This window comes from Triticum aestivum, chromosome 4B (genome assembly GCF_018294505.1).
Source record: "Triticum aestivum cultivar Chinese Spring chromosome 4B, IWGSC CS RefSeq v2.1, whole genome shotgun sequence".
In the NCBI taxonomy this organism is placed as follows: Eukaryota; Viridiplantae; Streptophyta; class Magnoliopsida; order Poales; family Poaceae; genus Triticum; species Triticum aestivum.
This window is the reverse complement of record NC_057804.1, coordinates 111,630,537-111,649,866: the sequence shown is the minus strand read 5'-3', so window position 1 is coordinate 111,649,866 and position 19,330 is coordinate 111,630,537.

The following is a 19,330-nucleotide window of genomic DNA, read 5'->3' as shown; positions in this document are numbered from 1 at the left end:
ATCGACATTGACTTCGGCGCCAGGCCATATTTCTTTTATTACTCACTTTGCATAAATTATTTGTTATGCAACGATTTTTTTATTTTTATTATTATTACTATTATCTCCGGTTTGCACTATTTTTTGTGCACAGGAAAATGATCCAGCCGGACTATATCCTTTGGCGTCACCTCGGCTGGACGGGGGGCTTCGTCAACACTTCATTACCCCATGCCGGGGACTTCGGCATCACCCTGCCGTCCTGCATTGACCGTGCTATGTCACCACTTCGGAGTGCCGAGCTCTTTGCTCCGCCACCTCGGGACCGGCTCGGGGATGGAACCTTGTCCCGCATCAAGCTCGGACCGCGTCATCAATACCGAACACATTAACCAGCTAAGTTGTCTTCATGCTCAAAGTTTTAAATTTTTAACTTGTGTTCGGCTCGGCCAAGCATTATACTTTTTTGGAAAAAAGTTGCTTGTAAAAATTTCCTTGTCCAAACTTTGTTTGTGACGCGCAAATTCAAATACCCCGTTTACTTGGGGGCTTCCTTCATGAAGCTTTTTCCTCTTGCATATGGTTATACTTGTACGGCTTCGTTCCTTGTTCGTGTATTACGCCACAATATGCACCATATTGACTTAAGCGATTTGCAAGCTGGGTTGCCTGGCTCCTGTGCTTACCCCTACGTTCCCGATTGTTCGGCTAGGGAGTAAAGGGAGCACCTCTGCGATTGTCACGATCGGGTCACCCGAGCCGGACCTCAGACTGGGTGAAGCCGAAAGCTAGCGCTCTTATTGTTTTCAATCATGGTCGGCACACAACGGAACTCATGAGTACAAAAAATCTATTGCACAAGTCTCATAATAACAATGAGCACCGAAGAAAGGTATCGGTGGGGGTACTATTTTCTTCGAAGATGCTTCTTACTCTTCGCAGTAATATAGCATAAGTTCCCTGAGCGCGCTTTGTCTGTTACAGCCTTATGGCCTGATTGCCTGGTTATTGGAAACACCGTCGATATTCTCGACAGATGGAGTACATAACACTTTTCGGTCCTTGACCGAAGAGGGAGAAGCCGACGGTCGGTTAAGACGCGTTTAAAGTTCGGTTGAACATAGATATGATATAAGTACTTCGGTACATGCAATCATTCTTTTACCCAAGTCACTTGGGGGCTCTTAAATTTATATGAGCCGTTTTATGATAAGTGTTTTTCTTCTTAGTCGTTGCAAAGTTTTTATTATTATTTATCACTCCTTTTTTCGACACAAGTGTGCGGTCACTAGCCGGGGAGCCTAATTTCTCTCTCAAAGCCGCTAGAGTTTAGTTTGCTAAACTGGCCTAGTAAGAAGTACTCCGCCTTCGGGATAGGAGGTTGAAGCCGTAGGCTGACCCGCTTGAAGTTTTGAGATAGGATGTGTCATGTTAAAGCACGGCAGAAGCACCTTTTTTTTCTAAAGTCCAATTTTCGGATTGGCACCGAACACTTGATCTAGTTCGGACATTAACCTTTTGAATAAGTTTTTTGGCTTTTCGAGCCCATGGCACTTTTAAACTATTTGTGTGTTTTCAGCACAAGTCTCGCAGTGCAACGCCGGACACCTTTAGAGATTCGGCAAAAACATTCTCGGATATTGCTATATATGCATCGGTTTCGAATTGTGTCTTCGGTCAATAGTTGGGTTGCCCGGCTCCTGCGCTTGCCTCCTATGTTCCGCTTTGTTCGGCTAGGTGTGCAAAGGGAGAACCACTGCGATTGTGCTTCCAGCTCACATGGTTAAGCACCTCAGTGGAGAAAGCCGAAAACTGACTGTCACAATAAGCGTAAACTGGTCGGCGATCCGATGACGGCGTTAAACGACGGGCCATTCATAACAATGGCCGAAGTGTTTACGGCTTGACCTCGACTGTCGCCGAACACTACCGGGGGCTATTAACTGGCCTCCCAAACTAAATCCTCGATATTTTGCTCTTACATTGGAGCTGAGGTTTCATGATCATGCTTAGCATGACAACCCAAAGAAAGGAACCGATAGCGGGACTATTTTCTTTGGAAGACATTTCTTCTGTTAAACAGTAATATAACATGTCTCTCCGCGTACCTTTGTTTATAAAACCGTATGGCCAGATTGCCTTGTTTGTTGTAAATCTTTGCCCTCATAAAGGCTTTATAAAGTAGGACAAACACTCCTCGGCTATTGGCCGAGGAGGTGGAAGCCGATGGTCGGTCAACAAAGTTTTGTACAATGCGGATCCGAGCATTAATGACGTAAAGTACTTGGATACATAGAGTCATTACACATAATTTGTGATTTTACTATGGATATCGATCCTTAATTCGGCCTCCCGTGCCCGCATTAAGGCTCGGGGGCTACTGGGCTTCGGGCTTATTATTTACAAATATTAAAGGGGCACATCGATCCCCTGATCTGGTGTTGCCACCCGACCAGTGTCTCGGGGGCTACTGCATTGCCTGTTCTATGCAGAAAATTTTAAGTGCAATACAGTTTCCGAGGAGATTTTGATCCTCAGGTTGGTCGGCCGCACCCAACCTGAGTCTCGAGGACTGAGCACGCCGCTTTTTGTGTCCCGAAGTATTCTACCGAGCTAGGACTTGATCCTCAGACCGATTTTACAAATCAACCTAAGTCTCAGCGGCTACGGGGATCAGCGGTCTTATGTCATCCTTCATGTGCATCTCGGGTTTTAGACCGATACCCACCTTGAGGGCTACTGGCTATGTATCTCGGCAGAGAATAAAATTGCACCAATCAAAAATATTGACAAAAATCGGCCCACATTCGGGGAGGTGCACCACCTCGGAAGTAGTCCGGCATAAAGCTCGGGCGCTAGTGGCTGGCTCCATAGAGGGCATTTCCGGCATTAAGCTCGGCTAAACTCCTTCAAACTTCTTTGAACCAAGGTGATTTACGACACCTCGGATACAGTCCGGCGTTGGAGCTCGGATACATAGTCCGGCGTTGGAGCTCGGATACAGTCCAACGTTGAAGCTCGGATGCATAGTCCGGTGTTGGAGCTCGGATACATTCCGGCGTTAGAGCCGGGAAGCAGTCTGGCATTGGTGCTCGGCTGCAAGAGATACCTTGAATGCAGTCCGGCGTTAGAGCTCAGACGCAAGAGGACACTACCTCCCGGGAACAACTCCGAAGCCGAGGTGTGGCATAAAAATAACAAGGCATTGATAAAGGCCAGAAACTTAAAGGGGCTCCTCGGATACCCGACATGTAAACTCGTCGAATGCATTTCGGCGATCCTCAAGATAGAAGATGAGAAGATTTGTTGAACCAGTTTTCGAGACTAGCAACCGAAGATGAAGAACAGTTCGGAAGAATTGAGGAGCGTCCCTAACTTGAAGACCGGTTCAGGGGGCTACTGACGGTGTCCTAGACTAGGGGGTACTGAACGCGTCGTCTCCCGATCAGTTGGATTGGGCCGAGGACCCCCATGGCCGTATACTCATGGGCCAGTCCGGACAGCTGCCACATACAAGGAAGAATCCACAAGACTTGGCGATCAAGACAAGGACTCCTCCCCCACCGGTGTATTCGGCTAGGACTCTTGTTATCCTTGGCCTCTGGTGCATTATATAAACCGGGGCCAGGCTAGTCGATAGAGATATACAAAAACAATCATACCATAGGCTAGCTTCTAGGGTTTAGCCTCCCTGATCTCGTGGTAGATCAACTCTTGTACTACCCATATCATCAATAGTAATCAAGCAGGAGTAGGGTTTTACCTCCATCGAGAGGGCCCGAACCTGGATAAACATTGTGTCCCTTGCCTCCTGTTACCATTGATCCTAAGACGCACTGCTTGGGACCCCCTACCCGAGATCCGCCGGTTTTGACACCGACAGTAATCGATCCAGAAATCATACCAATGTTACAGAATGATTTGGTGCAATGTCTTGTCAGTTTCGAGTTGGTGTTCCCACCATCCTTCTTCAACATCATGACGCACGTCCTAGTTCACCTTTGCAAAGAGATTAACATTTTGGGTCCTGTATTTCTACACAATATGTTCCCCTTTAAGAGGTTCATGGGAGTCTTGAAGAAATATGTTCATAACCGTGCTAGGCCAGAAGGAAGCATCTCGAAGGGCCATGAAAATGAGGAGGTCATTGAGTTTTGTATTGACTTTATTCCTGACCTTAAGCCGATTGGTGTTCCTGAATCGCGGCATAAGGGCAGACTGGATGGAAAAGGCATGCTAGGAGGGCATCAAATAATATGTATGGACGGGCATTCTCTCACTGAAGCACACTACACTGTTCTACAGAATTCCGCCTTGGTGGCTCTGTATATGGAGGAACACAAGAATTTTCTACACTCCAAACACCCGGAGAAGTCTGACGACTGGATTACACGTGAACAAACGAGGACTTTTGCCGGTTGGTTGCAGAAACGTGCCATGAATGATGGCAATATTCAAAATGACCTGTACTTGCTGTCCCAGTTACCATCTTCGAATATAATGACTTTCAAAGGGTACCAGATAAATGGGAATACATTTTACACGATCACCCAAGATAAGAAGAGCACCAACCAAAACAGTGGTGTCCGCTTTGATGCAACAACCAACACGGGAAAGGAAACATATTATGGTTACATAGAGGACATGTGGGAACTTAACTATGGAGGTGATTTGAAGGTCCCTTTGTTTCGGTGCAAATGGGTCAATATGACACGAGGCGGGGTAACGGAAGACCCGCAGTACGGAATGACAACAGTGGATCTCAACAATCTTGTGTATGCAGACGAACCATTCGTCCTAGCCAATGATGTGGCGTAGGCTTTTTATGTGAAAGACATGTCTACCAGGCCGAGAAAAAGAAAAGATAAGGAAGCGAATGGATCATACGACGAGCCAAAGCGCCACATAGTTCTTTCAGGGAAAAGAAACATCATGGGAGTGGATGACAAGACAGACATGTCAGAAGATTATGAAAAGTTTGATGAAATTGCTCCATTCACAGTGAATATTGACCCGAGCATCCAGTTAAATGATGAAGATTTTCCATGGCTACGGCGCAAAGGGACACACATGAAGAAAATGTTTCACACCCAAAGATCTGGGATGTGATCGGCTTCACTATCATCACTTTCTTCTGTGTTTCACACCCAGGAGGGAATCTCTGTAATAGTTAGGGTAGTTATGTGTTTTGGCATTTGAAACGCGAAGAAATTTTATGTGCAAACAAATTCTTTCATGCATTTACTGATTTTTTTCCCAGCTAAATGACCCTGAAATTGAAAAGCATTTCAAATGAACTCAGAAAAGGTTGAAAGTTGGCATGGTATCATAATTTCACCCACATAGCATGTGCAAAAAAGTAGACAGGGTTGCGGCAAAAACTGGATGCACTTCGTCTACAAAATGGACAATCTCTTTCGAAGTATCAGAGTTTCGGACGAAAACTCATCTGTTACAAAGGCATTTCATTTTTTAAATAACCTAAGCATTACCAAATTGAATATAATGATAAACACACTAATAATAAACATAAGAAAAAAGAATCACTGAAAAATCTTTTTTCAAAGTTAAGTTATTCACAAACTAGTGATTCACACAAATTTTAAATAATTCACAATTTAAACTATTCAAATTTGAAAACTACCGTCACTAACAGGAAGTTTGTATTTTTTTGTACCTAAAGCAAAAATATTCATAAAGAAACTCTAAATACAGCAAAAAACAACTCAAAAATTAATAAAACAAAGACAAATAAAGCAAAAAAAAATAAGAAAATAAAAAAGCCCGCCTACTGGGCCAAAGCGGCCTGCATACGACTAGAAACACAACCTTTTGTTGGGCCAGGATGCAGGCCCGCAAAGGCCCAGTAGGCCCACAGGACAGCACAGAACAGGTAGGCCCAGTAAGCCTGCTTGGGAGAGGAGCTCGAGAGAGCTACCGCACTGGGGCTTATAAACTAGTGCGGTAGCCCCTCGACTAGCAAGGTGGGACTAAACTTGTCGCACCGCACTGCGCCAGCACACCCCCTTTAGTACCGGGTGGTGGCTGCAATCGGTACTAAAGAGGGGGTCTTTAGTACCGGTTGGTTCCACCACCCGGTACTAAAGGGGGGGGGGCGCTTCCCGCCGCTTGGCCTGGCCAAAACAGACCTTTAGTACTGGTTGGTGGCTCCAACCGGTACTAAAGGTCCATCCTATATATACAACACTTGAAAAAAATTCAGTTCCCATCTCTGTTTCTTCTCTCCGTCGACGACACGCGCCGCCTGCCCCGATTGATGTCCTCGCCGCCCCGGCCGTTCCCGCCCCTAGTCGCCGCCCCGGCCATTCCCGTCCCCGTCATCTCCGTCGCTGCACCGTGCCCCGTCGCCGTGCCGCGCCCTGTCGTCGCCGCCCCGTCCCGTCGCCCCGTCTCGTCGCCCCGTCATCGCTGCCCCATCGTCGCCTCGCTGGTGAGCTCACCCCAGCCGCCATGTCCACACACACACACACACTACACACACACACATTTTAGAATTTTAGTTATAGAATTTTTTCTGTTTTTTAGTTATAGAAATGTTAGAAATTTTTCTGTTTTGTAGTTATAGAAATATTATTAGAAATGTTAGTTATATAGAAATGTCATAAATTTTTTATGTTTTTTAGTTATAGAAATGTTAGTTATATAGAAATGTTATAAATGTTATAAATATTAGAAATGTTATAGAAATGTTAGTTATATAATCAGAATGTTAGAAATTTTAGAATTAGTTTTAGTTAATTAGATGAATTAGATTAATGTCAAACTGTTAGAATTTGCATATATATAGAATTTTAGTTATCACAATCCAATGATTTAAAAAATGTTACTTTTTGCGGGCATATAGTATTTGTTCACGACGATATGCCCGGCCCGCATCCTTGCCATCGACCCATTCGCGATGACGTCCTGCTTCAGAGGACCCATGTCTGGGATTGGGCTCCGTCGGGCTGGCACTGGGAGGTGCTACCTGGAGGGGGGCGCCGCTTGGTGAGGAACCCGGCCTCGGGTCCCGTCGTCGACCCTGATGTCCTTTGGTGGCATTCGCGTGGGCCACATTCGGTGCAGAGGGAGCCGGCGCCGCCGGAGGTGGTGCGTCGTCGTGTCAGGGAGGAGGACGAGCACGTCCATCGCTACATGGCTGCTATGGACGTCAGGTTCTCCAATACTTGGCAGGTTCTTTGGGCAGATGACCGGAGATATGATCTTGTGATGGTTCCTTCTCTTTGGGTGTCCACCGCCCGCGCTCCAGGAACCGCAAGTGGCCTAGATTCTTTTGTAGTACTCGATCTTTATTAGGTACCTAGCCAGTGATGTATTCGATATATAATATTCGAGACGATGTATTCGAGATTATATATATTAAGACGATGATGTATTCGACATTATATATTAATCGAGACGATGCATATATTATGTACTATATATATGATTCACTTTTTCCTTATTGATTGCATCCATGCATTGTAATTTGAATACTAAATTGTTTTATATTTCTTCTGTATTAGTTAAGTAAAAGCTATGACGGACAATACTGGCAGAGAGAGAGAAGAGGAATTGTTCGACATCATATGCATCCCTCACATGCTAGATGATCTGAATGAAGCAGATGACGGCTCCCAATATCTGAACAATACCAGAGAGGGTGATGAAAAGATATTCAATCTCGATGACCGAGCTGATGAAGTCATGAACAATGATTATGATTATGATGACACAGACAATGTTTATGATGACACAGACAATGCTGATCTTCAAATAACAAAGACTACCGGCGAGGTATATTTATATAAGCATGCATCATGGTGATCATCACATGTTTTTTTATTGAAGATATATTAACGAATCGATCTTTCTTCTTTCAGCCCTCCGGATCGAGCAAATCTGCTTCTACAGACAGAAGGACAAAGCGAGGCCCGGGCAGATTGTTGAAGGATGGTGTAAAGTACAACATCGAATCCAGCAAACCTAGTGGCGAACCCCTCATGCCTAAGAACATTGCGAACAAGTGGACTCGTCAGTGTGGAGTTCTTGTGAAGGACAAACTCCCGATCTCCATTCAAGAATGGAAAGAGCCAAAGACTAAATGTCCAGGTGTTACTTGGGTCGACGACAGAGCCAAAAAAGACCTTTGGGAATCTTTGATGGAACATTTCACCCTACCAGATCATTTCACTGAAGCAAATGTGGAGAAAGTCAAGGGCGCTGCTCTTAAGAAGATGGCAATTGCATTCAACACCCACAAGAAAACTGTATGGGCCAACTACCTCGCTGCAGAAAGGCAGACTCCAGAATTCACGGGAACACTGGAGAAGCAAACAGAACACTGGGACGATTTCATGAAATTCAAGGATTCGGAATTATCTAAGGAACAGTCGATAAAAAACAAGGCAAATGCTGCAAAAAAGACGCAGTTCCATAGGCTGGGTCCAGGTGGGTATGCGGTGGGAATGCCTAAGTGGGATAAGTCTGAGCAAGAGATGGAGGATGCAGGGGTCACTCCGGTTACTAGGAGCTGGCCCCCCAGGTGTAGAACTTGGTTCTATGCGCATGGGCGGGGGGGCGTTGGATCCGAAGACAGGTCTGGTTTCGCAGAAGGCAAATCTAAAAGGAGCCAACCAAAAGATATTTGACGCAATAGAAGAAGCTCGAAGGGGGGTGTTCACGCCCAACAGAGAGAACGACGAGCTTACGTGGACCCTGGGAAATCCTGAACACCCGGGAAGAACACGAGGCAAGGGCGTTATTCCCTGGTATGAGGGATTTTCAGAATGGAACGAGGACTACAGGACCCGTGCAAGAAAGAAGATGGAGGAGGAGAAGAAGACGAAGCTGGAGGAGGAGCAGAGGAAGCAGGACGCAGAACGCCTTCAAGGCCTAGAAGCAAGGCATGCAGACTGGGCACTCAAATTCTTGCAGCAGCAGCAGCAGATCGACTCACTTAGCTAGGAAAGGGGGTCTCAGCAGCGGCAACAGCAAGCAGATGATTGTCCAGCATTGGAAAGCACCGTCCCATCCATGCCGAGAAGCAGCATTGGTTCTGCCCCGGACGACACATTGCTGGATACATACCCTGTGGACGACATCATAGAGAACACTAACTGTGAGCTACACTCCAAAATGAAGAACATATCCATGAAGGTGGCGGACGACATTGCTTTTACAATTACCCCCGAAGCAACCTTCCATTGCTTCCCGATTCCAGAGGGCTATGCTCGTGTCTTGGTTGATGAAGTGGTGGACCCATATTCGGGGCTATAGCTTGACATTCCTGGAGGTGAAGACGAGCGCACACTGGGAGAGGCCATACATTGTATCATCCTATGGAGAAAGGATTGCATCATCTTTCGAAGTCCACCGACACCGCGTCGTCTGTCGACTCCTCCTCGAAGTCCGCCACCAAGTCAGCAGACTCCCGCTCGTCCAAGTCCACAAACGCGTGAGGCGACTCCTCCTCGAAGTCCGCCACCTCCTCCAAGTCCTCGAACGCGTGAGTTGACTCCTCCTGCTTCAAGTTCGGCACATCGTCAGGCCACTTCTCCTACTCCAACTCAGCCACGTCAGCCGTCTCCGCCGTCTCAGCAATCACAGAAGAGACACGCCGCAGCTATGGTGCGTAGCGGTACGAGTAAAGGTAGTTCAGGAAGTACAGGTGGAGACAAGCGATATAAATATGGTCCAAGCCTCGCTCCTCTTCCTCAGAGGCCTTACGACATGACCGAGGAGCAAAACACAAGTGGACGCCCATTTTGCATCGAAACCGGCACCGCCGCCAAGGGAGAAAGTGTCTAAGGAAAAGATTGACCACTTCATTCATATGGCTAAAGCACCAACTCCCAAGCCTGTTGACTCAGACTATGAGCGCCAAATCAGGAAGTTACATCGAGCACGACTACAGAAGGAAGCAAGCTCGAGCTTGAGCCAACAAGCAGTGGGCAAAAAATGCGGGAAAACCGTTCCCCAGCTGGGAGAACAGGCAGCGCAATCGATCCCCCTGCTTGTTGTGCCAACAACACATGAGAGGAGGCCGCGAGCGCAATATTATTGTGGGCAAACCGTTAACGTTCCCCAGCTAGGCGATGTGGTAATAACGGAGGAGCATATAATGCAGGTTGAAATGCTCAAGATCTCTGTTGGACAACTCCTCGAAATTGAGCCCATGTCTCCGCTTAGAGAGGAGGAAATAAAACGGAAATATGTCCGGGGCCAACCTTTGGTCGAGCCAGACATGGTCAAGAACCTCCCAACAAGAATGTATGAATTGCATCAATGGTACATGAACATTACCAAGATTTCCAATCGAGAGTCCCTCATGGTGAATGTCAAGAAGGAGCATTACTTCCATGAGAAAGCTCTGTGCGTTGAGTATTCAGAACTATTTCAGTTATACAATCAAGACACACTTGACAAATCTATCATCAGTTGCTATTGTCTCTAAGTGATTTCTTTCTGTAATTTTTGATCAATCATTACATGTAATTATCCTCACTATATAGTCTTTTCTGTGGTATTATATGCAGGATGAAGATGTATGAAATGAAAAAATCTGGACGCTATGGCATTGGGTTCATTGACCTAAATACCATTAATGAGTACACATGGAATCTTCCAACTTCTCAAGCAAGTGTAGAGGAAAGCATGCTAGAGATCTTGAAGCGCCTCAATACCAATGAAGATATACTACTTCCTTACAACTTCCTGTGAGTCACACTGTCTTGTAATACAAATTCCGTTTTTGCTTACTAACTAGCTAGACGTTAATAATTAAGTGTATACGGTTTACGATAGTTGATTAATTTTATGCACATGCCCGCTTAATTAAGACATGCAAACGTGTGCGCATGCACTTTTCACTGGATCTTGTTAGACATTAAAGTTGACAAAGCAACAGTTGAAGTACTGGACTCACTACTTAAAGAAGATAAAGACTACACCATCATGAAGGGGATAGTCAACAGGTAATTTCAATCATTATTAACTATATCTCGGCCTATTATTAGTTCGTCATTTCCTGATATGAACTATTTAATAACCCCTTTATTAATTTTCTTTGCTGGCGGGCAGGGCTTGGGCAAAGTTCATCAAGGTGACTCCAGGCAAATGGCCAAAAAAGTTGTTTTGGCATCGACCAAAGGTAAGTAATTAAGTAGTACTAGCTAGCTACCATCTCTTTAATTCTTGTTTCAATACCATTAATTAATTAACATGCTTGATTAATCATTATCTGATTCAATTCCATTCTCGTAAAGGCCCTGAAGCAGGCATCGGGGAATGATCTGTGTGCATTCTACGTTTGCGAGAACATTCGCATGATGGCGTCCGAAAGGAGCAGATCTCAAAGACAGGACTGGGTACGTTTTTCAGAACACTATTCACACCATTATCGATATCTTGTCACACAACTAATACACATGCATATTGATCTCCTTCTTAACAGTCTAGAGAGGTGCGGGATAAGCTCCTACCAGCGGACCGCATACTAGCACTTGAAGAGGAAATAGCCGGATTTTTGCTCGACCATGTCATAGATCCCAAAGGAGAATACTATTACCCGCTACCACCCCCATGAACCACTTGTCATCGTGCTCCGAAGGCACCAAGGCAACATGTAGGAGAAATTGTATATGTATATACATGTGTATGTGTGAATAATTAATGGTGTTGGTTGTGAGACATTCGATGATATTATATATGAGAAAATCTATTTATATATATGCATAACATGTACAATTTGTAGTATCATGAAATACCAGCAAACAAAAAAGAATTAAATGGAAAATAAAGCCAAAACCCTCCCAAACATTTAGTACTGGTTGATGTTACCAACCGGTACTAATGTCCTACACACACCCGGGCCTGGCTCATGCCACGTGGTGACACTTTAGCACCGGTTCATGACGAACCGGTACTAAAGGGGGGACCTTTAGTCCCCACTCTTTTGTGTCAGTTGCCGAACCGGCACTAAAGGCCATTACGAACCGGCACTAAACGCCGGTTCTGCACTAGTGCTAGTATATGAAAGTGACAACATAAGAGACTCTCTATCATGAATATCATGGTGCTACTTTGAAGCACAAGTGTGGAAAAAGGATATTAACATTGTCCCTTCTCTCTTTTTCTCTCATTTTTTTTATTTTGGTGGGCTTCTTTGGCCTCTTTTTTTATTTGCGCTTCTTTGGCCTCTTTTATTTTCATAAAGTCCGGAGTCTCATCCGGACTTGTGGGGGAATCATAATCTCCATCATCCTTTCGTCACTTGGGACAATGCTCTAATAATGAAGATCATCACACGTTTATTTATTTACAACTCAAGAGTTACAACTCAATACTTAGAACAAAATATGACTCTATGTGAATGCCTCCGACGGTGTACCGGCATTTGCAATGAATCAAGAGCGACATGTATGAAAGAATGATGAAGGTGGCCTTGCCACAAATATGATGTGAACTACATGATCATGCAAAAGCAATATGACAATGATGGAGCGTGTCATAATAAACAGAACAGTGGAAATTTGCATGGCAATATATCTCGGAATGGCTATGGAAATTCCATAATAGGTAGGTATGGTGGCTGTTTTGAGGAAGGTTTATGGTGGGTGTATGATACCGGCGAAAGTTGTGCGGCACAAGAGAGGCTAGCAATGGTGGAAGGGTGAGAGTGCGTATAATCCATGGACTCACATTAGTCATAAAGAACTCATATACTTATTGCAAAAGTTCATTAGCCCTCGAAGCAAAGTACTACTACGCATGCTCCTAGGGGAAGGGTTGGTAGGAGTTAACCATCGCGCGACCCCGACCTCCACACATAAGGAAGGCGATCAAAGAGCACTCCATGCTACAAATTTGTTACACAAATTTTACCATACGTGCATGCTACGGGACTTGCCAAGTTTAACACAAGTATTTCTCAATTTCATAATTACCCAACTAGCATGACTCTAACATTACCACCTTTATATCTCAAAACAATTATCAAGCATCAAATTGATCATTGTATCCAATGCACTTTCTATGATAGTTTTTATTATCCCAACTTGGATGCCCATCATATTAGGACTAATTTATAACCAAAGCAAATATCATGATGTTCTAAAAGACTCTCGTAATAATATAAGTGAAGCATGAGAGATCAATAATTTCCACAAAATAAAACCACCGCTGTGCTCTAAAAATATATAAGTGAAGCACTAGAGCAAAATTATCTAGCTCAAAAGATATAAGTGAAGCACATAGAGTATTCTAATAAATTCCAAATCATGTGTGTCTCTCCCAAAAGGTGTGTACAGAAAGGATGATTGTGGTAAACTAAAAATCAAAGACTCATATCATACAAGTCACTCCAAGCAAAACACATATCATGTGGTGAATAAAAATATAGATCCAAGTAAAGTTACTAATAGACGAAGGCGAAAGAGGGGATGCCTTCCGGGGCATCCCCAAGATTAGGCTTTTGGTTCTCCTTGAATTTACCTTGGGGTGCCTTGGGAATCCCCAAGCTTAGGCTCTTGCCACTCCTTATTCCATAATCCATCAAATCTTTAACCAAAATTTGAAAACTTCACAACACAAAACTCAACACAAAATCGCATAAGCTCCGTTAGTGCAAGAAAGCAAACCACCACTTTAAGGTACTATAATGAACTCATTATTTATTTATATTGGTGTTAAACCTAATGTATTCCAACTTCTCTATGGTTCATACCCCCCGATACTAGCCATAGATTCGTCAAAATAAGCAAACAATACACGAAAAACAGAATCTGTCAAAAACAGAACAGTCTGTAGAAATCTGTAACTATAGAATACTTCTGGAACTATAAAAATCCTACCAAAATAGGAAGTCCTAGGAAATTTGTCTATTAATCTAATTCAAAAAGAATCAACTAAAAATCTCATTTATTTGATTTATTAAAATTATTCTTGTGCGCGCAAAAGTTTCTGTTTTTCAGCAAGATCAAATTAACTATCACCCAAGATGATCCTATAGGTTCTACTTGGCACACACACTAATTAAAACGTAAAACCACATATAACCAGAGGCTAGATGAATTATTTAATACTAAACAGGAGCAAAAAGTAAAGAACAAAAATAAAAATGGGTTGCCTCCCAACAAGCGCTATCGTTTAACGCCCCTAGCTAGGCATAAAAGCGATAATAGATCTAAGTATTACCATCTTTGGTATTCAATTCATAAGTGGATCTCATAATAGATTCATAAGGTAATTTGACTTTCTTCATAGGAAAGGGTTCCATGCCTTTCCTTAATGGAAATTGGAATCTAATATTTCATTCTTTCATATCAATAATTGCACCAATCGTTTAAGGAAATGTCTACCAAGAATAATAGGACATGAAAGATTGCAATCTATATCAAGAACAATAAAATCTATGGGCACATAATTCCTATTTGCAACAATAAGAACATCATTAACCCTTCCCATAGGTTTCTTAATAGTGGAATCCGCAAGGTGCAAGTTTAAAGAGCAATCATCAAATTCACGGAAACCTAACACATCACATAAAGTTTTTGGAATCATGGAAACACTAGCACCCAAATCACACAAAGCATAGCATTCATGATCTTTAATTTTAATTTTAATAGTAGGTTCCCACTCATCATAAAGTTTTCTAGGGATAGAAACTTCTAATTCAAGTTTTTCTTTATAAGATTGCATCAAAGCATCAACGATATGTTTGGTAAAAGCTTTATTTTGACTATAAGCATGAGGAGAATTTAACATGGATTGCAATATGGAAATACAATCTATTCATGAACAATTATCATAATTAAATTCCTTGAGATCCAAAATAGTGGGTTCATTGCTATGTAAAGTTTTGACCTCTTCAATCCCACTTCTACCAATTTTAGCATCAAGATCTAAAAACTCCGAATCATTGGGACGCCTTTTAAGTAAAGTTGACTCATCTCCAATCCCATAGTTATCAAGATTCATATTGCAAAACAAAGATTTAATAGGGGACACACCAATCACTTTTAGATCTTCATCATTATTATCATGAAAACTAGAAGAACACGCTCTTAGAACGCATCCTAGCGGTTCTTTCATTGCACTCATCAATGGAAATTATCATGGCTTTGAGAGACTCATTGATATCATGCTTAGGTGGAATAGATGTAAGTTTCAAAGAATCAACATCAAGAGAAATTATATCCATGTTCCTAGCCAATTCATCAATCTTAGGCAATTTTTCTTCAAGCAAAGCATTGAAATTCTTTTGAGATATCATAAATTCTTTAACACTAATCTCAAAATCAGAGGGCATCTTATTAAAATTTTCATAAGATTTATTGTAGTAATTAGCATAATTATTAGAGGAATTACTAGGGAACGGCCTAGGATTAAAGTTTCCTCTATACGCGTTGTTACCAAAATTATTCGTACCACCAAAATTCACATCCGTAGAATCATTATTATTCTAAATCAAAGTAGAAAAAGGCATATCATTAGGATCAATAGGAGCACTCTTATTAGCAAACAATTTCATAAGTTCATCCATCTTTCCACTCAAAACATTAATCTCTTCTATCGCATGAACTTTTTTACTAGTAGATCTTTTGGTGTGCCATTGAGAATAATTAACCATAATATTATCTAGGAGTTTAGTAGCTTCTCCTAAACTAATTTCCATAAAAGTGCCTCCCGCGGCCAAATCTAAAAGATTTCTAGAAGCAAAATTAAATCCAGCATAAATTTTTTGTATGATCATCCATAAATTTAATCCATGTGTAGGGCAATTGCGAATCATTAATTTCATCCTCTCCCAAGGTTGTGCAACATGCTCATGATCAAGTTGCTTAAAATTCATAATATCGTTTCTAAGAGAGATGATCTTAGCGGGAGGAAAATACTTAGAGATAAAAGCATCTTTGCACTTATTCCAATAATCAATACTATTTTTAGCCAAAGATGAAAACCAAGTTTTAGCACGATCTCTAAGTGAAAACAGAAATAACTTCAATTTAACAATATCATTATCCATGTCTTTCTTCTTTTGCATATCACACAAATCAACAAAGTTGTTTAGATGAGTAGCGACATCTTCACTAGGAAGGCCAGAGAATTGATCTTTCATGACAAGATTCAACAAAGCAACATTAATTTCACAAGATTCAGCATCGGTAAGAGGAGCAATCGGAGTGCTAAGGAAATCATTATTAGTGGTATTGGAAAAGTCACACAATTTAGTCTTATCTTGAGCCATCGTGACAAGCGATCCAACACACAAGCACACAAGAGGCAAGCAAAAAAGAGGCAAACGGGAAAGAGAGGGCGAATAAAACGGCAAGGGTGAAGTGGGGGAAAGGAAAACGAGAGGCAAATAGAAAATAATGTAATGCGAGGGATAAGAGTTTGTGATGGGTACTTGGTATGTCTTCACTTGAGCGAAGACCTTCCCGACAACGGCGCCAGAAATCCTTCTTGCTACCTCTTGAGCACTGCGTTGGTTTTCCCTTGAAGAGGAAAGGGTGATGCAGCAAAGTAGCGTAAGTATTTCCCTCAGTTTTGAGAACCAAGATATCAATCCAGTAGGAGGCTACACGCAAGTCCCTCGTACCTACACAAACAAACAAGAACCTCGCAACCAACGCGATAAAGCGGTTGTCAATCCCTTCACGGTCACTTGCAAAAGTGAGATCTGATAGAGATAATAATAAGATAAATATTTTTGGTACTTCTATGATATAGATTGGAAAGTAAAGATTGCAAATTAAAGTAGATCGGAAACTTATATGATGGAAAATAGACCCGGGGGCCATAGGTTTTACTAGTGGCTTCTCTCAAGATATCATAAGTATTACGGTGGGTGAACAAATTACTGTCGAGCAATTGATAGAAAAGTGCATAGTTATCAGAATATCTAGGCATGATCATGTATATAGGCATCACGTCCGCGACAAGTAGATCGAAACGATTCTACATCTACTACTATTACTCCACACGTCTACCGTTATCCAACATGCATCTAGAGTATTAAGTTCATAAGAACAGAGTAACGCATTAGGCAAGATGACATGATGTAGAGGGATAAACTCAAGCAATATGATATAAACCCCATCTTTTTATCCTCGATGGCAACAATACAATACGTGCCTTGCTGCCCCTGCTATCACCGGGAAAGGACACCGCAAGATTGAACCCAAAGCTAAGCACTTCTCCCATTGCAAGAAAGATCAATCTAGTAGGCCAAACCAAATGATAATTCGAAGAGACTTGCAAAGATAACCAATCATACATAAAAGGATTCAGAGGAGATTCAAATATTTCTCATAGATAAACTTGATCATAAACCCACAATTCATCGGATCTCGACAAACACACTGCACAAAGAGTTACATCAAATAGATCTCCAAGAAGATCAAGGAGAACTTTGTATTGAGATTCAAAGAGAGAGAGAAGCCATCTAGCTAATGACTATGGACCCGAAGGTCTATGTTAAACTACTCACAACTCATCAGAGAGGCTTAGGTGTTGATGTAGAAGCCCTCCGTGATCGATTTCGCCTCCGGTGGAGCGCCGGAAAAGGCTCCAAGATGGGATCTCACGGGTACAGAAGGTTGCGGCGGTGGAAATAGGGTTTCGTGGTGCTCCTGGATGTTTTCAAGGTATGTTGATATATATAGGCGAATGAAGTCGGTCAGGGGAGCCATGAGGGGCCCACGAGGGTGGGGGACGCGCCAACCCCCCTAGGGTGTGCCTCCCTGCGTCGTGGCTTCCTCGTTTGCTTCTTGACGTACACTGCAAGTCTCCTGGATTGTGTTTGTTCCAAAAATAACTCTCCCGAAGGTTTCATTTTGTTTGGACTCCGTTTGATATTCCTTTTCTGTGAAACACTGAAATAGGAAAAAATACAACAATTTGGGTTGGGCCTCCGGTTAATAGCTTAGTCCCAAAAATGATATAAAAGTGTTTAGTAAAGCCCATAAACATCCAAAATGGGTAATATAATAGCATGGAACAATCAAAAATTATAGATACGTTGGAGACGTATCAGGGAGTTGATACGTCCATTTTGCATCGTGTTGACCTACTGTTATTTATAATGTTTTTATGCATAGTGATTATTTTTGGAGTAATTCTAATGCATTTTCTCTCATAATATGCAAGGTTCACACAAAGAGGGAGAATACCGATAGCTGGAATTCTGGACCTGAAAAAGCTACGTCATGCCACCTATTTTGCACAACTCCAAATGAGGTGAAACTTCACGAGGATTTTTATGGAGTATATAAGAATTATTGGAGCAAATAACTACCAGAGGGGGACCACCAGGTGGGCACAACCCACCTGGGCACGCAAGGGGGCCCAGGCGCGCCCTGGTGGGTTGTTCCCTCCTCGGTCCACCTCAGGTGCCCTTCTTCTAGTATGTAAGTCATTTGGACCTAGAAAAAATAATAAGGAGAGGACTTTCAGGATGAAGCGTCGCCGTCTCGAGGCGGAACTTAGGCATGAGCACTTTTGCCCTCCGGCAGAGCGATTTCGCCGAGGGAACTCCCCTCCCAGAGGGGCAAATCATCGCCATCATCATCACTAACAACTCTCCAATCTTGGGGAGGGAAATCTTCATTAACAACATCATCTCCTCTCAAACCCTAGTTAATCTCTTATGTTCGATCTTTGTACCGAAACCTTAGATTGGTGCTTGTGGGTGACTAGTAGTGTTGATTACATCTTGTAGTTGATTACTATATGGTTTATTTAGTGGAAGATTATATGATTAGATCCATTATGATATTTAACACCCCTATGATGTTGAGCACGATTATCATTTGTGAGTAGTTACTTTTGTTCTTGAGGTCACGGGAGAAATCTTGTTGCAAGTAATCATGTGAACTTGATATGTGTTTGATATTTTGATGGTATGTATGTTGTGATTCCCTTAGTGGTGTCATGTGAACGTCGACTACATGGCACTTTGCCTTATTAGGGCCTAAGGGAATGCATTATGGAGTAGTTATTAGATGATGGGTTGCGAGAGTGATAGAAGTTTAAACCCTAGTTTATGTGCTACTTCGTAAGGGACTGATTTGGATCCAAAAGTTTAATGCTATGGTTAGATTTTATCTTAATACTTTTCTCTTAGTTGAGGATGCTTACGAGGGGGTTAATCATAAGTAGGAGGTTTGTTCAAGTAAGAACAACATCTAAGTACTAGTCCACCCACATCAAATTATCAAAGTAGCAAACACAAATCAAACCAACATGATGAAAGTGACTAGATGAAATTCCCGTGTACCCTCAAGAACACTTTGCCTATCATAAGAGACTGTTTTGGCCTGTCCTTTGCCTCAAAAGGATTGGGCTA